At 41.1% G+C, this 24180-nt stretch overlaps 1 protein-coding gene across 6 annotated transcripts in view; it reads left to right on the plus strand.

Moving 5' to 3' along the window:
* Window positions 1-24180, plus strand: part of rhobtb1 (Rho related BTB domain containing 1) — a 126484-nt gene that overhangs the window by 37609 nt on the left and 64695 nt on the right. For 5 of the 6 annotated variants that reach the window (XM_062977372.1, XM_008114768.3, XM_062977371.1 and 2 more), the window contains one exon: window positions 4490-4589. The gene's annotated coding sequence lies outside the window, so the exon portion shown is untranslated. Of the gene's footprint in view, window positions 1-4489; window positions 4590-17135; window positions 17493-24180 lie in introns of those variants that run through there. The other variant, XM_003223434.4, reaches the window with a different exon arrangement.

Here is a 24180-nt window from a genome sequence, read left to right on the forward strand (position 1 = left end):
TGGCATTAAAATGTGTGTTCTTGTTTGATGACTTGGGCAGTAGTGGTCCTACGCCATGATATGTGGGAGATACTTCATGAAACGTCTGGAAGGCACGGTTTTTCTGACCAGAACAAAGAACTGAACTTTTGCAGTGATCCGCATATCCGAATCTCCACATATCTGCATCTCAGGGATTTAAAAAAACTGCCGAAGTTTCTGGCGGAAGTCCCACAGCGGCCGTCTTGGCAGCCTCTAAATCTCAGAACAAAGCATCAAGTCTGGATGACTGAAGCAGAAATCCCGGGACCAACAGGTCTGTATGTGGATCTCTTCTGAAGTCCCTGTTTAAAACACATATTTTAGTTCTGTCTGGAAGCACCCTATATTTCAGAAGAATAAATGTCAAACCATCTCTGAGTATTCCTTGCCTTAAAAAACCTTATGAAACGCCATAAATTGGCAGGTGACAGACACAAGAAGCATACACAGCATTTTTGTATTACCTGGACACAAATTAATGGCTTCATCGCCCTCCCTGCCACATTTCACCTGAAGCAGTTGGTATTATCCCACGGTGTGGCAGGGCCGGTCATTCCAAAATGTAGCAAATAGGGCTTCTGAACAATGTTGTAAAATGTTAACTGCATGTGGAGCCTATTTTATTATACAGAAATGGAATGGTACATGGCAGTTGCAGTTCTGAGTACCTCCATTAAGGCCAAAAAGAGGAAACTTAGGGTTTTTAAGCCAGCCTTCCCACAGCTTGTGATCTCTCAATTTGTTGGACTATAACTCTTGAACAAGTGTGGCTAACTGACGTGGAGATGAGAAAGTTATTTGGCAGAGGGTCAAAACTGATCTTGAAGCCGAGTTAAGATTGACTAAGGAGTCCTAGGTGGATGAGCAGCTAAGAAGCTTGGGCTGTGGGATATTTTAGTCAGTAGCTGAAAATCAGCTTTATCTATCCTGCAGCCTGCCAGCACTATATCTGCAGTTACAGGAAAATGGTGAAGAAGAGAGCAGCAAGAAAATCAACAATGGCAAGTGTGCACTAGAAGTCAGTAGTCCAGATGGAGTCTAGCTAGAAATGCCTATTCTTTAAGTGCAGAATAAAACACAATTGTTCGTGAAAGCTTCGAGACGTGATTAATTTTACAAAAACTTATCTCGTGCATGTGATTTAAATTCACTTTAAAGTATTTTAACTACTCAAACTTTTAAAATCTGTTTTGAAATTTAACTGTTTAACATGAGTTCTAGGGTTTTATAGTTATTTTAAATATTTTTACTGTTAAAATTCGTTAGATTGGTTTTAGTTTACTGGTCTTAGATTCCCAGATTAATATATTAATAAACAAATATTTTTAAAATGCAGGGAAACTTTTGTTGTTGCTGCTGCTGTTATTGCATGGCTTCAGTTCATTTCCAGCTAAGGCAAATCCATCACAGGGGTTTCTGGAACTGACTGTGAGTGACTTGCCCAAGATCACCCTGTGGGTTTCCATGGCTGAGTGAGGAATCGAAAGCCTGGTCTCTGGAGTCATAGTCCAACATCTAAAGCTTATCTATTATGACACTATGGCCAGTATAATTGATGAAAATAGGAGAGAACAATTCAAAATGTGTGTGTGTGTTCCCCTTACTATAGCTCCCAGAGTTTTCTAGCCTTCAGTGCATGCTGGCTGATGAATTATGGGAATAGTAGTCTTAAAAAGGTAACTCTGTGAGATAGGTGAAGCTGGTCCAATGTCAATAAGAGAGTCTCATGGCTCAGTTATAAGTTAAATATGCTTCACTGGGGAGGAAAACCCAGATATTCCAAACTCCAAATGAACATTTAATCACTACTCCCCAATGATTCTGATAGGAAGATAAGTACAGGATATTTCAAAAAGATGGATCTAATTTGAAATTGCTATATCACTGCAACCAGTCAACACCCATTAATGAAATACTCATGACTTGAAAGACAAGGACATGGAGTTTCAAATGATTCCTCTTAGAAGCCTCTCAGCACACAAACAGTCCCTAGCTTCAGTAAACTGTAAGAAGACAACCCTGCAACATAAGGCGTTTTGTGATCTTTTTTTAAAAATGACTGAGGCTAGGGGCTGTTTGTGTACTGAGCAAGGGATCTAGTGTTAATCAAACTCTATGCTCCACTCTACAAGTGATGATATTTTCATTCAAGGGTGGTTTGTGGTGACCAAGATAAAGCACTTTCAAACTGGGTCCATCTTTTGGGAACCCCTGTATTTTATCTTTGTTGTTAAGTGCATGTCCACAAATATTTAGTGTGCAGCAAACAGAGGAATAGTGCACATTTTGTTTATATTTGGCAGGTTATTTGGAACATATTAACAAATAACACTTGGTCCTGGGTGGTTGTTGTGTATAAGTGTTGCAAATTGAAAACATATTTTGCTTCAGTGATTGATCCTACGGTTCCATTATTCTTAATTTTGTCATCTCAACATTGGAAATTCAAAGCCAGTTCTTCCAGTGTCCTAGTCCATTACTCAAACCGTGCTATGCTAGGTCTCTTGGTTCCCAGAGCTTTAGTTTTAAAGCCCTTGGTTCCCAGGGCTTCAGTTTTAAAAGGCTATATTTGACTATTTATGTGGCTAGTTCTCTTACCTCCATCTCAGACCTATTATAGTCTTGATGTTGTGTGTCTTTCATATATTTTTTATGAAGTACCTCAAATATGTGTGGCTTTGTCCTTGATTCCTTTTCACCTTTTAAAAATGGCTAGGACCTGTTTTGGACTGAAGTTCTCATGGACACTGATATTGGCCATGCTAAATGGTACTAATGGACACTGGAGCATAAACGTCTGGAGGACAATAAGTTGGATGGGGTTGGCCTATTTGCAACTTTCCAGTGTTGGCTGGAGGATTCCAGGGTGGTGGCTAAGGATTACAGAGATTGCGGTCCAAAACTAACTTTTCCAAATACAGTTGAAATCACAACACTTTTTTTCTGCTGCCAGCAGCCAGTGTTGTGAAACACAGGCAGGGAGACATGTATCACAGTACATCAGCCAGTCCTTCATTTTGATTTTTCCTAAATTAGTTGCAATACTCACTTTCCTTGGAGAACACATGCAAGAAAGGAAAGAAGGAAGGAAGCTGTTACTGCTATGACTCTCTCAGGGAGGACATACAAGAAGAAAACGAAGCATGTGGTAATAATAGCTAATGGGACTAAATAAGGCAAATGATGTGGATACAACCTTAGAAAAACAAGTTGTTTAGTTAATGACTGATTACTGGAAAGCACCTGAGTGCCCGGGGTGGGGAGTTGAGCAAGGGTCTTGTTATCCTTTCTGAAAAACAAGGACTTTGAAAGCACATGACTCTGTGTCTTGAAACCAGACGAGAAGAAGCTTAAAGTAGTATTGCTGATATATGGATTAAAAACAATAAGAAGCATAGTTTTGGAGGCATGGCATGAACATGTATATTTACTCAGGATCACAAACCAAGGTTAAACCACTGAGAGCAATTTCTGGAGAAATCCATTTGTATAATGGGGAGTGCCAGCTGTATATACTAAAGCTCTGCATTTGTGGTTCAACTAATTCTGAAAAAAGGAAACAAAGGTCTCATTCCCACCAGATCACTTATCCTGCGAGGAATAATTTGTGTGCTGAGATTGTCACATTCCAAATAATAGAACCTACAGACAATAACACTCAGCATCTCTATAGTGTTTTTAGAATGATAAAAGAAATCTGTAAATGTCATCCCAGCAATGTTCCAGAATAAATTCTGTAATTTCCTTCCTTCCTTGTTCTAGTATACGATTTTGGCATTCTTATACTGTCATTTCTCCATGGGACTCAAGAAAGCATACCTGTCTCCTTTCTCCAGTTTATCTTTAAAACAACCCTGTGAAGTTAATTGGATTAAGAATATTATGTGCCAAGTGATTTTGGTTGCTGAATAGAGAGCTGGACTCTGGTTTACCCAGACTAAGGCATATGTAACAACTTCACCACTCAGAATTTTCACTCTTTTCTTTCTGCTTTGCTTCAATAGTTCCCTTGTTGTCTCTGTTCACTTGTGGAATTCCAGGCTTGATTGTTGCATATTACTTTTTCAAAATTAGAAACATGTTTTCCATAATTATGTTGAGAGAGAATACAATATGTTTTGAGATATATGATGTTAGCTATAGTCAGGCATCAAAAGGGGGCGGGGGAATCCCTGAAGTACATGCTTGGCTAATAGAGTTGAGAGAGGGCATATAGTGACTCCTGCCAGAGTGTTATGTAATGATCACACGTGTTAGGCTAGTGAATGATTGGTAAATAATTCCCGATAACTAGGAAGCAGGTGCCCAGAACGTCAGGAATTGTTTTTTATTGCAATTAGTGTCCTAAGTTAGTGATGGACAGGTTCCAAGACACCAGTTGGAGTATTTGGGAAAATATAGTCCTAAATAAAAACAAAATTAAGAAGTACTGTGATTGCATTAAGCACTGCTATTATTTCTCTCATAGGGAAGAATAATAAGGAAACCTGTGAAAGGTTGTTTCTAACAAAGGATCACTTGAAGAACAACCTCTTATGATGGCTGTGAACATACTTTCCTCTTCCATGGTAAGTAGAAATTTGCTTTGGAAGTGGGTTTTGTTAGAGGGTAGAAGACTAAAGGTGTATACTTGGTAAGTACATTAAATTGAACTCATTGGAGTTAGCCTCTGAGTAGACATGTTTCAAATTGAACTTTAGTGCTGCCATCGCGCATCTAGCTATTTCAGGAATATGTCATCTGCAGTATAAAAGAATCCTCCTTGTCAGAAATGTTTTCATGCTCGCTCATGGTCTAGTAAAGCTATCAGCAAACCTGCTATAGACATGCTTGGGAGTGTGAAGATGTTGTGAGTGCCACCATAGAAAAATTGCTGGGAAAGCATAACAGTGAACAAATAATCTCCTGAAGACCTACCGTGGTTTAGTTTGTGGATTATACAAGCTATAACTCAACTCTCTACTTGGGGCAGTCTTGCAAAAGGATGTGGAGATCCAAAAACTTGGACTCTGAATACTAGAAATCAAGTTTTCTAACATATCCAGTAATGTGATGTCAGCTGGAGATTATGTTGATCATGATTGATATGGTAAAAGATATTCTTTTTATTATAGTATGAAAAGCTGATAAACATAAGAAGAAGGAAGAGAGAGGGATGAAAAGGGGAATGGAGCAACAACTTTAAGATTAACTGGTTTTTATTTTAGCATTGGCTTTTGTCGATATTTGATCACAGGCACAGGTTTTTTGTGCTATGGTTTCATATCAGGAATAGTGGAGCATTACCAACGCTTTAGGCAATATCCTGGTATTCAAGATAATTTGCTCTCCATTTAACCTTCCAGGTTTTGAATAAAAATAATCTGAACCAGAAGTTAATCTATTTCAATTTTCCATCGATTAAGTGAATGCAATTTGGAAATTCAGAAACAGTGGCTATCAGCTTCTCTTACCCTTTTTACTTCTCCATTACATTTGTACACTTCTAAAGTTACCCTTACTTGGCTGCAGGTAGTGCTATGATAGCATAATTACTCCTATTCCTCTTTATAGATGTGTGTCTGTATATAGCCAATGACTGTGCTCGTCAATGACTCGTTCTTTCTAGCCTCCAAGGAGGATTTGGAAGCTTTCACTTCAGTTTTGGATTAGCTGGATCTTACTTTGACACCTGTATTAAAGACAAAATGGTTAATTTTTTAAATGGTTTGTTGAAATGAGTCAGTATGAAACTAAATATGATGCTGTCATATTTCAACAGTTAAGATCAACCATTTTATGGGGTTGGACAACATACAAAACTGTGGTTAATTTCAAATGGAAGTGGAAGCTTCCAAACTCTCCCTTTGTGGACACATAAGTGAAGGTGAGAGGTGGAAGTGCAAGCGAATGAATGCAGTACTTAAGGCTGCTCCCTGTGCAGCCTTGAGTACTGCATTCAAAGTCAGCTATAGTCTCAAAATCTGTCTGCACATTGATCTATGCAGTGTGTTTATAGTACTGCTTTTGTAAACAAGAGTTCAGAAGTGTTGCAAAACTGAACATATACCCCAACTCTACATTTCTTCTTATGTGACCTTCTTGAGAAGGTCTAAGCATAAATTGAAATGATAGTCTAAGCTAGAGTCAATCTGTTGAATCAATAGGATTTACATAAATGTTGACCCACCATTCAGTAATTGCTTTTGTAGGTATTGGGAATCAGCAAATGGATCTAGCCCTAGAACAAGCATAATTCTAAAAGTTTTAAATGTTAAAGCCCGGCAGAGGTACTGCTTTTTAAAAGCATTGTATTCAGTTTAAATGAAGATAGGATCATTTGGAAGGGTAATGTTCTGGGCACAGTTTTAAAACCTCAATATTATGGCTGCAAAGAAGTTAAAAGTCACCAATGGTGCTGGACGTTCCACACACAGTTTACAGTTTAAATATGGATCTAAAGCAATGGTTCTCAAAGTGTGCTCCTGGGGCTCCATGAAGCATATTGAGGGGCTCCACGATGGCCCCTTGGATTTCTGTTGTTGTTGTTGTTAGAAAGGCTGGGTGTCCATCTGTTGTAATAGTTTCTAATAATAAGCTGTTGGAATTCTCTTCCTGAGTGACCAACCTGGCAAGAGGGACAGGATTTGTGCCAGTCCAAACAACAGACAAAAAAAATTCCTTATTCCAACTTGAGGTCCAGTAGGCTGGAGAAATCAATAGCAATACCTCCACCGGAGATTATCACCTCTAGTCTAATTAACACCTCTTGAGTTCATTCCTTCTCTTCTTTTTCACCATAATTGTTAAATAATAAATGTTGTTGATGTAAAAAAAAGGAAAAGAAAGAAAGGCTGGGTGGCCATTTGGGGGGGGGGGGGCGTTTCGATTTCGATTTTCCTGCATGGCAGAAGGGGATTGGACTAGATGGCCCCTGAGGTCACTCCTATTATTATTACTACTACTATTATTATGACAAAGGCTGGATGGTCATCTGCTGGGGGTGCTTTGATTGTGCTTTCTCTGCATGGCAGAAGGGGATGGGACTAGATGGCCCCTGAGGTCACTCCTATTACTACTACTACTACTACTACTATTATTATGACAAAGGCTGGATGGCCATCTGCTGGGGGTGCTTTGATTGTGCTTTTTCTGCATGGCAGAAGGGGATTGGACTAGATGGCCCCTGAGATCACTCCTATTATTACTACTACTACTACTACTACTACTACTGCGACGACAAAGGCTGGATGGCCATCTGCTGGGGGTGCTTTGATTGTGCTTTCTCTGCATGGCAGAAGGGGATGGGACTAGATGGTCCCGGAATTCTCCCACTGATATACTTTTAGGTGTATGTAAGTCAAAAAGTTTGCCCATGCCTGATATATATAAATTATATATTATATATAATAAATAATATATAAACATTTATTGGGGCTTCATGAGAAACTTTTGTTTCAAAAAGGGCTCCACAGCTGAAAAAGTTTGAGAACCCTGGTCTAAAGTATAGGGAAGTAATTGTGGGATGTTGGACAGAGTACTCTAGAAGGCCTGTTTGAACAGAGGATCGGATGGAGTTTTAAGGTTTATGTCTGTGTATAGAGGGGCTTGTTCAGGGGAGGCAGTAATTGATTTTTTTTAAATATATGCGTTTACCATGTTTCCTTCTCTCTGTATCCATATTTTAATGTTTGGATTGTGCATTTTCATGTTGTAAGCTGCCTTGGGTCCACTTGCGGGAAAAGGCAGGATACAAATATCTTGAATAAATAAATAAATAAAAGGGCGTAGAAAATAGAAGTGGGTCTTTTATATGTGCACTTGTGTGGTGCTGCTTATTACAAAGTAAATTGTATCTGACAAGGCTGTTGCTCAAAGATTAGTAGTGGTTAGATTAAGCTGTCCTTGATTTTACCATTTAATCCAGCCGTCATGTTTTGATATACTGAACAAAACAAGATAATAGGGCACAATGACCATGTTAAGAATCCTAAATCCTAAATGCATATCAGCCATTACAGAACCCCTCTACAGAGCATTTATTACAGCCACCAAAACGTTGTAGACACTACTCCAAAATCAAGGGTAGGACTGTCTGTGTGTGTTTGTGTATTGCAATAAAGAAATCAGAATTTTGCAACCTGTACCAAGGAGAGAGGTTTTGCAGTTGTGCATCATTACTCTTATGCAGGTAGTTCCGCAGTGTTTGTTCAATGTAATGTACTCTTGTTTTGCTAGTCCTAGTAAAAGAATCTATGGTCTATTTGTGGCCAGCAAATGGGCTTGTTTCCAAACACTGAAATTTTAGTCTCCGTTCTAGCCAATAGGATTTCACAAGGCATTGCTCAGACACACTCAAGAACATATAATTGCTGGCTTGCCCTGGGGCTTGGATATATGTGGCATACCCATGACCCTGCTCATGACTCTGGCTGATAGTCTTAAATAAGAAACCATGGCTCAGGGCAAAATACTCCTATTTTCCTTGAGTTATGAAGCTTTGTAACTCAGCAGAAACTGTAATACTGTATATAGTACTGATTATTACCCAAGTAATAGATATACCTTACAGTAGTCCAGCTTCTTACTTGATCTTCTTAAGGGTTTTAGAGACTTCTTGCCTTATCATCTAGGATTTCTTTTCCTTTCTTTTTTCCAAATGTTTTAGGTTGTTTAGTCAAAGTGATTAACTAAATGGTATGTTGTGGATAGTGGCTGGACTCCTCTTGGTTATTCCCAGTTAGACTGGACTCATAAAATTAATTACTGATGGGTGAATCAACATTTAGGTGAATTTAAGTGATTCAGTGGATCTACTTTAGTTGAAACTAACAATATGATGAAGACTGGTAAGTGCTAATATTTGAATTGATTTTATTAAAATTATATACATAATATATAATAATTTTTACATAATATAGGTTTTTAAATGTATATATGTATGTATGTGTGTATATATATATATGTATGTATGTATCCTGCTGCTTTGATGCATTTAAATGTTTGAACCTTAGCAAAAACTGCATTTCAAGAAGTTTAATTACTCAGCTGCCCAAAACCACCATAGGTCTCAATGTATACTCCCATTTCTCACCCTCTTGTTCTAGCCACTGGCATGTGGACTAGTACTTTTCAATATTAGATTCTCCAGGTGTTTTGGATTTAAATTCCAAAAGCCTCTGTGAGCGTTGCTAATGTTCATGGCTGTTTAGAGTCGATACTCGAAACATCTGAAGGGGCAAAAGTGTAGACTTACTAAGCTAAACTGCTGCAATGATTGGGATGTTTGTATCTATATCTTCAACCTTTGTTTTTTGACCCAGTGTAGTTTTCTCAGGCTGTGATGGATATGGAATACAAGTCTTTTTGTAGCTGGATTCCCATTTAACAGCATACTGCAAAGTCTTACCATCTGTTGCATTGGTGAAAGACTCCAAGGTCATACTTGTTGCATTGTGTAACTCCAGATCTCAGATATGTTTAAGTCATTGAATGTAGATGACCTATACTATTCTGGAGAAAGGTGGGGAGGACAGACATAAAGAGCACATTTGAGATATATCTCCTATGAGTGAGGTCATGATATGTTTGGGCACATAATTTAAAAATAGGAATGTTTTAATATTCCATTGTAATAATAAGTTAGATTTTAGTGTGTATGCATCTCATTTTGGAAGGATGTGCAAGTTGGTGTTTTAATATATTATATAAATTCAGAAAATATGAAGGAGAAACCGTTTCTACCTTTTTCTCCAACCAATTTTGTCCAAAGCTACCAATGATTGTGGGAATCCTTCCCTACTGATATAGCATTTCTCTAGATTCCTTCTTAAAATTCCCCATACCAGAAAGTCTAGGAAATGCCCAATCTTGAAAATATAAATTGCTAACAAATGATGGATAAATTATGTATCACTGAGCTTCTTTGTTTTGATCATTTGTTTGTTCTGAGCAGAATTCTCTGAGGCTTCTCTTTACATTTGTGTGACACACCTACACACTGCAGCCAACACACTAATGTGCTGCGACACATACTCTGCTCTAAGAGATACTTCCAGATGGGTGGCTGCTATTGTTGTCAGTTAAAACACCTGGTACAGCTGTTCTCTTTCTCTTTTAATACAATTTTTTTGTGCCTTTGACATATGTTTTTTGTACAAAGACTATTGAAATGGATCTGTTACAGCAGTTGTAAGAGCCAGGGTGGTGTGGTGGTTTGAGCATTGAATTGCAAGTTTGGGGGATCAATCCCATCTTTGCCATGGTCACCCACTGAGTGAAGTTGGGTAACTCACACTCTCCCAACCCAGAGGAAGGCAAAGGCAAACCCTGGAATGACTTGAAGACACAGAAAACAATATTACAGTAGTCAGTCAATGTGAAACTAATATAAGGAAAAAAAATCAGCTCCTCTCTAAATGATGTCCTTGATATGAGTAACCATGACAATTTGGGAAATGCAGTCCATACCTTTTAAAACAAACTGTCTCGCTTTCATCAATGTGCGAGAAAAGATCATATGCAGGGTACTGTACTGTGGGATATTTTAAGAACATCAGAGAGCTAGGATTGCCATCAAGGCTGATGTGAATATTTTAAGTCAGGTTTGAATTACATAGTTGAGGTAGGGTAAGGATATGAATTTCCTTTGTGAAGAAAATGTTGTTATTTTGGTGTGTGTCCTCAAGTCGTTCTGAACCTATAATGGGGTCCTGGGACTGAAATTATGTGGCTTGCTCATGGTCATCCAGTGGGTTTCTGTGGTTGAGCAGGGAGTCAAACCTTGGTTTCCAGAAACCTAGGGCCCTTCCAGACAGGCCCTATATCCCAGGATCTGATCCCAGGCTTTCTGTTTGTCCCAGATTATCTGGCAGTGCAGACTCATATAATCCAGTTTAAAACAGAAAACCTGGGATCAGATCCTGTCTGGAAGGGCCCCTAGTCCTATGGTCAAACCACTGCACCAAGCTGATTCTTAGAGGCAATGTGTGCAATGCATTCTGCTTTGAGAACAGACAGGGGTTTTGTTTGACCCTGTCTGTCTCTAGGTATGGCATCAGAGATGCATGAAGTAGGTGTGTAGTAGTTACCTGGTCTCCCCCCCACTCTCTGTAATGAAAAACACGGGAGGCTGAGAAACTCAAGCAGAATAGCAAAGAAGGTGACAGTTTTCAGATGTCCCTCCAGCACTGGAGTCTGCAGTGGGAAGGATGTCTTTTCATGCCACTACTCCATTACCCAGATTTCATGACATTGAAATCTCCCCTCCCTTCAAATTTCTACTATTCTCACACTTTTCTCTTCAGCAACAGAATATACAAGTAATTGTATTCATTTCCTATAGGCAAAAAAACAGTTGGCAGGTAAAAACTGAGTGTGGAAACATTTGTGCTGTTGATGGATGTTTTTTATAATGTTTTTACTTGTCCGGTTTATTTTTTTATATGTTTTAATTATGTAATTTTGAATTACTTGATTATACTGGGCTTGGTCCCCATGTAAGCCATCCCGAGTCCCTTGGGGAAGATGGAGGCAGGTTATAAAAATAAAGGTATTATTACTATTCAGTGAGGATGATAGTCTTCTTCCCTCATAATCCTCAGTGACAACAAAATTCAGCATTATGTCCCCATTACATTGTTTGTCTTGGGCAATACCATGAGAACCAGCATGATGTAGTGGGTTGAGTGTTGGAATAGGAGACCAGAATTTGAATTCCTTCCACTTGCTCCTGTGTGGCCTTGAGCAAATTGCACTATCTCAGCCTAAGAGAAAGGTACTGGCAAGCTTCCACTGAATAAATTTTGTCAAGAAAGTGATGGATTTTATTGCTCAGTAGGTTTGCTGCAGAATTGTTCTGGGTTAATTCTGTCTTTGCTCTTTCATTATCACACAAGTTTGTGATTCTCCCATTGCATTGCATTTCCATCATCCTTTGATTGTGAAAACCTGTCAATGCACACTAATGTTGCTGCTGTTCAACTATTGGTTTTGGTGTGATAGTTTCATTCCACAGCAGTTCCAATATTCTGGTAGTCATGTGGTGTGAGTCCTTAAACAGACATCCTTAAAAAGACAGAAGTCACATTGCTTTACTCCAAGGGTCCCCAAACTAAGGCCCTTCAAAGTCATTTACCCAGCCCCCACCCTAAACTTTAGACTCGAAGGCACACAACAACAACAGTCTTAATTAACTTGATTATCTCATTAGCCAAAAGCAGGCCCACATTTCCCATTGAAATACAGGTCAGTTTATGTTGGTTGAAATTGTTCTTCATTTTAAATATTGTATTGTTCTTTTGGGGGGGGGGGGGTGCTACAAATAAGATATTTACACTATGTATAGGAATTAATTTATGTTGGGCTTTTTCCCAAACTATAGTCCAGCCCGCCCCCCAACAGTTTGAGGAACTGTTCACTTTATTCTGTTCCCCAGGATTTATTTTATTTTGAATTTGTTTTGCAGTAATTTTGCCATGGGGGAGGGGGGATGTGGCAGGGGGTTCCAATTACAGCAATGTAAGAAGCATTGAGGAGCCTCCGGTGGCTCAGTGTGTTAAAGCACTGAGCTGCTGAACTTGCAGACCGAAAGGTCCCAGGTTCAAACCTGGGGAGCGGAGTGAGCGCCCGCTGTTAGCTCCAGCTTCTGCCAACCTAGCAGTTCGAAAACATGCAAATGTGGGTAGATCAATAGGTACCACTCCAGTGGGAAGGTAACGGCGTACCATGTAGTCCTGCCGGCCACATGACCTTGGAGGTGTCTACGGACAACACCGGCTCTTTGGCTTAGAAATGGAGATGAGCACCAACCCCCAGAGTCGAACACGACTGGACTTAACGTCAGGGGAAACCTTTACTTTTTACCTTTAAGAAGCATTGAAATTGTTAAATAGTGCAATTGCATGAAAAGAATCACAGGGCATAGGCAGGAAGGCAGATTAAAGCAAAGCAGACCAATTGAGGGAATGTGTATCACTGAAGCAGCACCACAGTGCTATTGGAGAGGAGATGTGAAAGTGATGGTTTCCATAACAGTATGTTTTTGTCTGCTTGAACAATCCAGTTGCTGCAAGATAATAGCCTGGTGATAGAGTTGTCATTATTTATTGAAGAGACACATCATTGCCTGCTTTGAATCATTATGTGGGATACTCACATAATATTTGCCCCCAACTTAAAGCTTGTAGCTTTCAACATCCCTCTTCCATTCCTTTCAGGATTTTCCCTAGTATAATTTCAGGGGAAGAGGCTATTGTGTAACTTTGTGATCCACTATCGATCTGGAGCAGCTTTATAAGAGCAAGTACAGTAGAGTCTCACTTATCCAAGCTAAACGGGCTGGCAGAAGCTTGGATAAGCGAATATCTTGGATAATAAGGAGGGATTAAGGCAAAGCCTATTAAACATCAAATTAGGTTATGATTTTACAAATTAAGCACCAAAACATCATGTTATACAACAAATTTGACAGAAAAAGTAGTTCAATACGCAGTAATGTTATGTTGTAATTACTGTTTTTACGAATTTAGCACCAAAGTATCATGATATATTGAAAACATTGACTACAAAAATGGCTTGGATAATCCAGAAGCTTGGAGAAGCGAGGCTTGGATAAGTGAGACTCTACTGTAATTCATCCTGTTGGGCCCCTTCTACACTGCCATATAATCTAGTTCAAAGCAGATAATCTGGATTTTATATGACAGTGTAGAAAGGGCCTTACTCATTAAAAAAGTTTTTAAAGTAGCCTATTCTTAATTCTCATTGTGTTCGTATATGCATTAAAGTTGCCTGTCATGAGAATTTCACAGGGTTTTCTTCAGCCAGGAGTACTCAGAGGTGGCGTTGCCAGTTCCTTCCACTCAGGGCCCTTCCACTCAGCTATATAACCCAGAATATCAAGGCAGATAATCCACAATATCTGCTTTAAACTGGATTATCTGAGTCAATACTGCCATATAATCCAGTTCAATGTGTATTTTATACAGCTGTGTGGAAGAGACTTGAAATATATCCTACAGCATCTGGCATTTAGTGGTGATCTTCCAGGCAAAGCTGATTCTGTTTTGCTTCAAAATCACAGAAGACTTGGTGCTTGGAGGATACAGTAGAGTCTCACTTATCCAACATAAACGGGCCGGTAGAATGTTGGATAAGCGAATATGTTGGATAATAAGGAGGGATTAAGGAAAAGCCTATTAAACATCAAATTAGGTTATGATTTTACAAATTAAGCACCAAAACATCATGTTATACAACAAATTTGACAGAAAAAGTAGTTCAATACACAGTAATGCTATGTAGTAATTACTGTATTTACAAATTTAGCACCAAAATATCATGATATATTGAAAACATTGACTACAAAAATACGTTGGATAATCCAGAACGTTGGATAAGCGAATGTTGGATAAGTGAGGCTCTACTGTATTTAGGCTTTTGTTACTCATTCCCGATTTTGATAGGACATTTTAAACTCTGATGTTTGTATTCTCTGATTAAGCATAGAATTGGTTTTTTCCCCCCCTTCTTTCAAGAAAGTGTCAAAAAGTAACCAAAGCTTTTTTTATTATTGTTACAAGTTGAATTGATACTTGAGGAGATGTTCATTGAAAAACTATTGTGAAATGTGCAGCGGAAGGTTTTTGAAGTTTAATTGTCTTCCATGTTTTTTAATGATAGAACCAATTAGAAAATTACATTTAGAAGCCAGAAACAAAACCCGTGTCACTACAGCTCAATGTACACTGTCCTATGGCCCCTTCTAGACTGCCATATAATCCAGATTGTCAAAGCAGATAATTCACATTATCTGATTTGAACTGGATTATATGAATCGACACTGTCATATAATCCAGTTCTAAGCAGATAATCTGGATTTTATATGGCTGGATAGAAGGGGCCTAAATCCCAGGATCTGATCCCAGATTATTTTCTTAACCCAGATTATCTGGCAGTGTAGACTCATAATCTCGTTCAAAGCAGATAATCTGGGATCGGATCCTGGGATATAGAGCAGTGTAGATCCAGCAATAGGCAGCTTCTACACTGCCATATAATCCAGATGATGAAATCAGATAATACAGATTATCTGTTTCAAACTGGTTTATATGAGTCTACACTGCCAAATAATCCAGCTCAAAGCAGATAATCTGGATTTTATATGACAGTGTAGCCTCAGGCCCCTTCCGCAGAGCTGTATAAAATCCACATTGAACTGGATTATAAGGCAGTGTGGACTCGGATAATCCAGTTCAAAGCAGATATTGTGGATTATCTGCCTTGATATTCTGATTTTATGGCTGTGTGGAAGGACCCTTTGTGTAAGAGAAGGATGCAGGGAAGTTTAAAACTTCCTTTCAAAATGCCTGTTCAGTAAAGGTTGAAAATGACCAAAGGCGGCATTAAAATTAGCCTCAGTAATGAAACTAGGCTGCTGTGTGTTTTCCAGGCCGTATGGCCATGTTCCAGAAGCATTCTCTCCTGACATTTCACCTACATCTATGGCAAGCATTCTCAGAGGTTGTGCCTGCCATAGATGTGGGTGAAACGTCAGGAGATTATGCTTCTGGACATGGCCATATAGCCATGAACTCACAGCAGTTCAGTGATTCCAGCCATGAAAGCCTTCAACAACACTGTAATGAAACTTTTTTACAAATTAAACTTCTATACTGTCTAAGGATCTTTCCACACAGTCATCTAATCCATAATATCAAGGCAAGTCATCGACAATATCTGATTTGAACTGGGTTATCTGAGTCTACACTGCCATATAACCCAGTTCAATGCGGATTTTATACAGCTGTGCGGAGGGGGCCGTAAATGTCACCTAAAAGCCAGATCTTTCTTTTTAAAAAGAAAAGAAAGTTGATATTTTAAAAATAATTATACAAAAACATTAAAATGCTAGTGAAACAAACAAGGCAAACTATGCATTGTCAAAGGATTTCATGGCTGGAATCACTGGGTTGCTGTGAGTTTTCCAGGCTGTATGGCCATGTTCCAGAAGCATTATCTCTTGATATTTCCCCCCATATCTATGGCAGTTATCCTCAGAAGTTTCAAAGTCTGTTGGAAACCAAGCAAGTGCGGTTTATATATCTGTCCACTTGCCTAGTTTCCAACAGACCTCACAACTCTGAGGATGCCTGCCATAGATGTGGGTGAAACGTCAGGAGAGAATGCTTCTGGAACATCTGGAATACCTGGCTGCTCTAAATGAATTCAAGTCTCAAGGGCCGGATCAATTACACCCAAGAGTATTATTGAAGGAACTAGCGGAAGTTATTTCGGCATAAATAGGATATAAGCATCTAGATCCAGGGAAGTCATGCTCCCCCTCTATTCTGTCTTGGTCGGGCCACACCTGGAATACTGTTTTCCAATTCTGGGCACCACAATTGAAGGGAGATGTTGACAAGCTGGAAAGTGTCCAGAGGAGGGCAACTAAAATGATCAAAGGTCTGGAGAACAAGCCCTATGAGGAGCGGCTTAAAGAGCTGTGTATGTTTAGCCTGCAGAAGAGAAGGCTGAGAGGAGACAAATATGTGAGGGGAAGTCATAGAGAGGAGGGAGCAAGCTTGTTTTCTGCTGCCATGCCGACTAGGACGCGGAACAATGGCTTCAAAGTACAGGAAAGGAGATTCCACCTGAACATCAGGAAGAACTTCCTCACTGTGAGGGCTGTTCGACAGTGGAACTCTCTCCCCCGGACTGTGGTGGAGGCTCCTTCTTTGGAGAATTTTAAGCAGAGGCTAGATGGCCATCTGTCGGGGGTGCTTTGAATGTGATTTTCCTGCTTCTTGCAGGGGGTTGGATTGGATGGCCCATGAGGTCTCTTCCAACTCTACGATTCTATGATTCTACATGGCCATACAGCCTTGAAAACTCACAGCAACCCATGGCAAAGTATCTTCATTCATGGACCTTGTTTCAGAGGGTATTATGAACCCTTGTTGTCTGTGAAAGCTAGAAGGATCACAGTGTTGGGAGCCAGGCTTCTTCATTTCCCGGGGCTGTGTGAGAAAGGCCTTTCCGAGGAGGGGGAGAGGGCAGAGCTGCCTTTCGGGGAGGGTTTGTGGCTGCTTGAGTCCTTGTTCAAGGGCCGGGCCAGAGGAGGTGCCAGGGCCGCCTTGCCCTCCCCCTGCCCGCCTCCTTTACGCGCAGCCTGTTTTCATGAATGAAAAACCAAGCGGCGGAGTATAAATAGCTCCCAAGGCTGGCCGACGTCACGGGGAGCGGGACTTGTGCTTCGCAGCCTGGCTTGTTGTTGTATCTTTTGATTTGGTTTGCCCGGCGCTCCAAGATTCACCCTGGATCCCGAGGGCTGCACCAAAACAACAACAACAAGGAGGAGGAGAAGGGCGGCGTTGGCCGGGGCCGCGCCATGCTGCCGCCTTTGTGCCAAGTTGGGCGGCTGATGCTGCTGCTTCTGAAGCTGGCTGGCGGAGGGTCCGTGCGCTGACTCGCTTCTTCATCCTGCCTGCCGGGTAAGGCGCTCACCTCGACTCAAGCCTCGCCCTGCCCTTTGCCTTCCACGTGTGCCGCCTTTCCCGCAGACAGAAAGTTTGTACCCTAAAAGGCGTGTTCTGAGACTCTAAGCTGTGTCCCCGCCACCCCCTCCTTTCCGCTTTGGAAAGCGCCTCTCCCCGTCTGTCATAATGGGAACCCCGCTTCCTTTCTGCTCCCCTTTTCCCTGCAAGGCCCCTCCTGTGTTGTGCGTGTCCATGGCAACGCCCAGGGGCTGCTCTTGGAAGGGGGCGCCAAGCAGACATATTGGAATGGGAGGAGGCATGAGTTAGATTCTGCTTGTGTTTTAGTGTTGTTTTGGTCGTTTTATCCGTTGTTTAATGTTAATTAGAGGGGAGGCATAATTGCATATGAGGAGGAGGAAGTAGAGGGGCATGAATTTTAACCACACTGCCATATAACCCACAATATCAAGGCAGAATGACCCACAATATCTGCTTTGAACTGGAATATCTGAGGGCCCTTCCACACAGCCATATAACTCACAACATCAAGGCAGAATGACCCACAATATCTGCTTTGAACTGGAATATCTGAGGGCCCTACCGCACAACTGAATAAAATCCCACATTATCTGCTTTAAACTAGGTTATATGACAGTGTGGACTCAGCTAACCCAGTTCAAGGAGCCTCCGGTGGCCTAGGGGATAAAAACCTTGTGACTTGAAGGTTGGGTTGCTGACCTGAAAGCTGCCAGGTTCGAATCCCACCCGGGGAGAGTGCGGATGAGCTCCCTCTGTCAGCTCCAACTCCATACGGGGACATGAGAGAAGCCTCCCACGAGGATGGTAAAAACATCAAAAACATCCAGGCATCCCCTGGGCAACGTCCTTGCAGACAGCCAATTCTCTCCAGAAGCAACTCAAGTTGCTCCTGACAGGAAAAAAAAAGGCAGAATGACCTACAATATCTGCTTTCAACTGGAACATCTGAGGGCCCTTCTACACAGCTGAATAAAATCCCACATTATCTGCTTTGAACTAGGATATATGACCATGTGGACTTAGATAAAAAGGTAAAGGTTTTCCCCTGATGTTAAGTCCAGTCGTGACCGACTCTGGGGGTTGGTGCTCATCTTCATTTCTAAGCCAAAGAGCCAGCGTTGTCCATAGACACCTCCAAGGTCATGTGGCCGGCATGACTGCATGGAACGCAGTTACCTTCCCGCCGGAGTGGTACCTATTTATCTACTCACACTTGCATGTTTTCGAACTGCTAGGTTGGCAGGAGCTGGAGCTAACAGCGGGCGCTCATTCCGCTCCCGGGATTTGAACCTGGGACCTTTCAGCCTGCAAGTTCAGCAGCTCAGCGCTTTAACACACTGCACCACCATCAGGGGCCCCGTGGACTCAGATAACCCAGTTCAAAACAGATATTGTGGATTTTTCTGCCTTGATAAAAAGGTAAAGGTTTCTCCTGACGTTAAGTCCAGTCGTATCCGACTCCAGGGGTTGGTGCTCATCTCCATTTCTAAGCCGAAGAGCCGGCATTGTCCATAGACACCTCCAAGGTCATGTGGCCGGCATGACTGCATGGAACGCCATTACCTTTCCGCCGGAGCGGTACCTATTGATCTCACATTTGCATGTTTTTGAACTGCTAGGTCGGCAGGAGCTGGGGCTAACAGCGGGCGCTCATTCAACTCCCGGGATTTGAACCTGGGACCTTTTGGTCTGCAAGTTCAGCAGCTCAGCGCTTTAACACACTGAGCCACCAGAGGCTCCTTCTGCCTTGATATTCTGGGTTATATGGCTGTGTGGAAGGGCCAGTCTTCTACAATAGTTTGGTTTGTAATATGCTTCCATTCTGACCCCCAGCCAAATTCTGTGTTGATTGTCATTCTATTACTGATGAGGTGGCCATTGAAAACAAGATGGTTTTACAATGACTGAAGACCCTTCCACACAGCTCTATATATCCCAGAATATCAAGGCAGAAAATCCCACAATATCTGCTTTGAACTGGGTTATCTGAGTCCACACTTGGATAATGTGGGATTTTCTGTCTTGATATTCTGGGTTATGTGGCTGTCAGGAAGATACCTGAGTCCATGCTGCCATATATCCCAGTTCAAAGCAGATAACATGAGATTTTATTCACCTGTGTGGAAAGGGCCCCAGATTATCAAAGCAGATAATCTACTTTATCTGCTTTTTTATTTTGCTTTGAACTGGACTATATGAGTCTACACTGCCATATAATCCAGTTCAAAGCAGATCATCTGGATTTTATGTAACAGTCCAGAAAGGGGCCCAAGTGTCCTGTTTGAGGGAGAAGGGCACACTCCCTGGTTGGTTGTTTTTCACTCATGGCCACCCTCAAAACAGGGTTTTCTTGGCTGCAAACCTGCAAATTGCCCGTCTATCCCATCTGAGAAGAGTTGGGCCACTCTGGTGTTGACATCCCTGCTCTCTTTCTGAGGATTCAGGCTCTTTAATGAATGGGAAGACTGGCAGTTTGCTGGCCTCGGGATCTTGAATGAATGGGAAGATTGGCATTTTGTTGCTCTTTCCCCCAGCACTTCTGAGCACCTATTCTTTCAATGGGCAAGACAGGCAAGTGGAGCAGGTGAAGGTTTCTCTCTCCCAGAGGAAGAAATGGCTCTCAAAAGCCTTAAGATTTGGCTGCCTCTTCCCCCACAGAGCCTTCTTTCTCCCTTCTTCTGCTTGAAATGACTGGCATCCTGCACTCTGAACAGAAAGGGGGGGAAAGGCAAGGCAGGCAGTTTGACCGACTTGGCCGTAATGCAAGCCATGTGGTCCCAGAGCTGGCTTTGCACATCTGTTCGCAGAGATCCCTGAAGTTCTGCATATGGTCCCAGGGAGAGTGAGGAGGCCATGCCAGAATATTCGCGCTGACTGACAGTAGCTCACCCGCCGTTTGTTTTCTGTTCCTGGATGTTCTGTTGAACCACAGCCAAACATGTAGTGCCTAGCAAACTGGCGGCGTTGGATAAATGCTAAGGAGGACTAGGGCTATTTTTAAAAAGGCAAAAGAAGATTGAAACAGTGTTATGTTGTTCGTTCCTTCCGTGGCATGCATGCTTGTGCCCTCACCACTTAGCCGTAATGATGTTTGCCTTAATTACTGTATATACTCAAGTATATGTTGACTTCTTATGTAAGACAAGGACAGGTTTGGGGGCCAAAATTTTGAATTTCAGTATGAGTTATGGATAAGTCAAAGGTATTCTGTGAAGAGGAGAAAGCACTTGTGCTACCTCAGGAGGCTATCCACCTCTGGCTGCCATCTGGCTCCATTCAAAAGGCCAGAAGTGGTACTATAGCAGAAAGAGTAAAGGGGTCAGTGTTTCTTTTAGGTTCCCCGAGGACCCCGAGAAGGCTGAATTCTTTGCCACTCTACTCAGAGAAGAGGTTGGTTCTTTTTTCAATAACAATGTACAGTACTAACATTGGCCTGTAGATAAGTCAACCCAGTTTTTTGGGGTTGGTTTGTGCCTAGAATGTCTACACTTACACATGACTATATAGGGTAATTATTCCTGAGTTAATAGTTTGCACAAAACAGTTATGTATAGCTATTTGCCTCCTTTGCCCTTCTCATAGAAAGATAATGTACTTCAACATTCATTTTTATTTCTGTCTTTGTTTTAAGAAATAAAAATACTTCTGAATGGCCAATTTTGTGAGCTAGATGCATGGGATATGTTTCTTCCTGTTTTACTTTTCTCTCCAATGTCTTTTTGTGTGTACATTAATATACATTAGTAAATTGACTTGGGTACTTTTTCAAGGCCCTTTGGCTAACAGGAGTCTATGCTGCTGTTACTTTTGGAGAATTGATAAATCAAATTTGAAGTGTATTATCTTAATCCCATATTATTACAGGCTATAAACCTGAATAGGAGAAGAGTAACTTGGAATTTAATTTAGTATGTTTTCTAAGTCTAAGGAACATACAATACAATTAGATTCTTACATATGCCAACAGAAAGGTAGCTTCCATTAGCTTTTCAGCACTTTGATCTCAGTCCAATTGCTAGTTCTAACTAGAGTAGACCTATGGGAAAAGTAAATCAATACTTCCGTAAATCCACTGATTCCATGGGTCTGTAGTAGTTGAAATTAGCAACTAGATTTAGGCTTTGCATTTACTGGTTCTACAAATGTGGTTCATGTCCATTTATGAATTCGTCTTAAGTCTCAAATCTTTTGTAGGCATTTAGCATGGGACCATGACATTTGACTGTAATCATTATAATATCCATCCAGAATGAGAGAAACAATGATCAAGGCAATAATTAAGTGTTACAAACCTCTTTTTAAAATTCAGTTATACATTAATATATAATAGGACATAAAATAAAAAGATAGAAAGATCCTGGGCCTCTAATGATAATAACTTTTCTTATAACAACAATTTCCTTTAACAACTATCTGACACACCCTCCATTAATCATATTGGACTAAACAAGGGGGAGCTTTGTGTTTGTTTCCTGTTGAGTCCTGCACTACTTAAAGATAGCAGTTACCAACCAGTATAGCCTCAGCGGGATATAAAAATATCTAGATTAGATACAGTATTTGTAATGATTTCTCTTCGAAAAAGATACAAATTAACAACAATAAAATTAACCCAATTTACTAAAAACACCAATAAAACCCCTATTAATTTTTTAAAACCTATAAAACCCAGCAGGCTGCAAAAATAGCAGCTGTGTACAATCTCAGCCCCATAAAGTGCAGAAGTGAAGCAAATCACTAAGTCCTTGCGTATAGTGATAAAGGCCATAATCGCTAAACATGGTTAAAGGCTTGTTTAAAAGCTATGTTTTCAGGTGTTTCTGGAAAACTTGGTGAGTGGGGGCTACCCTAATCTCTTTGGGGAGGGCATTCCAATGCCGGGGAGCCACCACCAAGAAGGCCCTCTTTCTCATCCCCACCAACTGCTTTTGAGACAGACATGGGATCGAGAGAAGGGCCTCCCCGGCAGATCTTAGAGCCCATGCCAATTCATAGAAGGAGATGCAGTTTCTAAGGTAAGTTGGACCCAAACCGTATAGCGCTTTGTAGGTTCAATTTAATTGCACTTTGGGGCCCGGAAACTCCTCGGCAGCCAGTTGAGCTACTTTAATAGGGACATGGCTTGCTCCCTATAACCAGCCCCAGTTAGTAATCTGGCTGCCGACCTTTGCACTAACTGCAGTTTCCGAGCTGTCTTCAAAGGCAGCGCCACATAGAGTTCATTGCAGTAGTCCATTCTAGATGTGACTAAGGCGTGGCCAAGTCAGGCTTTTTGACGTATGGTCACTGCTGGCACACAAGTTTTAATTGTGCAAAGGCCCTCCCAGCCACCGCTGACACCTCAGCTTCCAGCGTCGCAGTGTGCTATCTTCTATAGATCTACTATCTGTGGACAGCTTATCCAAAATGGTTTCTGCAAACTGAGGTGGGGCCACTGTCAAAGTATGTAAGAGCCTCTCCCATCTTCCTCCTCTGTTATCTCTTTCTCTGCATCTTGCCAGGCTTCCAAAGAAAGAAATAATTACTATTAAATATTACAGATCTGGGGAAACATTTCTCACAATCAGCAGTATCATGGAAAGCCAACCTGTAGCAATCATTCAGTGATTTTGTTTTTTCTTGGAATGGAGGAGATATTTTGATATTTAGAAAGTAAGAAAATACTCCCCAATCCCTGGAATTGCTAATGGTGGAAGTCCAGCAGAACTGAGTGAGCAAATAAGTGTGTATTTTGTGGAAAAATAAGAGAACAGTAGCATTTCAGCTCTGCAATGAATAATTTGTACATGCACAGAACAGGATGGCCTTGCTATATAGTTAGAGTGTAGTTTCCATCAGCCCTAGCTCACATAGCCAGGAGTTTTGATATAATGTGAGCTTTAGCTCCAACAACATCTGGAATGCTATGAGTTCCCACCCTGCATTAAGAAGAGGAATGTTTTCATAGCCTTACTTTATACTGTATGCCAGAATATTTATACTGTCATGCTGTCATTGACCTCACTGGCAGTGTGAGCTGTTTAAGAATGTTTACATTGGACATTTGAGTTGATTCATATGGGAAGAGAATTCTTTACAACAATGGTCAAATATGTGCTCAGAGAGGGAGAGAGTAAGAAAAAGAGAGGCCAGTCTAAAGAAGATTAAGAAAGAGGTTAGGATATGATTCATATCCCTAGAGAATCAGAAGGCACAGTTACAGTATGATTGTACTCTCTAAGGAGCATGCAAGCATCATTTTTCAGTGGGGAAGAAAACAAGGAATGGGAAAAGCAAAGATCCTCAAAAATGAAGCCAGCATGTTATATGTCAATATGATCAATTTTGACTTGGAGTGAAGAATAAAGTATTAGATGAAAGGTTTCATCTGAGAGTGGGTAACCAGGACAGATTGGGGATTCTGCTTGTGTACCGACCACCCTGCTGCACAACAGATTTCCTACCTGAGGTAGCGGAGTTGGTTTCAGGCCTCATGTTGGAGTCTCAGGGGTTTATAGTGTTAGGGGACTTCAACGTCCATGCCAAATCCACCCTGTCGGGAGCGTCTCAGAACTTCATGGCTGTCATTACAACTATTAAGTTGTCCCAAGTGATATCTGGGCCCACTCATGTAGCTGGACACACTTTGGACCTGGTTTTCAAGGTGGATGGGTGAAATGTCAGT

The sequence above is a fragment of the Anolis carolinensis genome, chromosome 3 (genome assembly GCF_035594765.1).
Source record: "Anolis carolinensis isolate JA03-04 chromosome 3, rAnoCar3.1.pri, whole genome shotgun sequence".
Taxonomy (NCBI): Eukaryota; Metazoa; Chordata; class Lepidosauria; order Squamata; family Dactyloidae; genus Anolis; species Anolis carolinensis.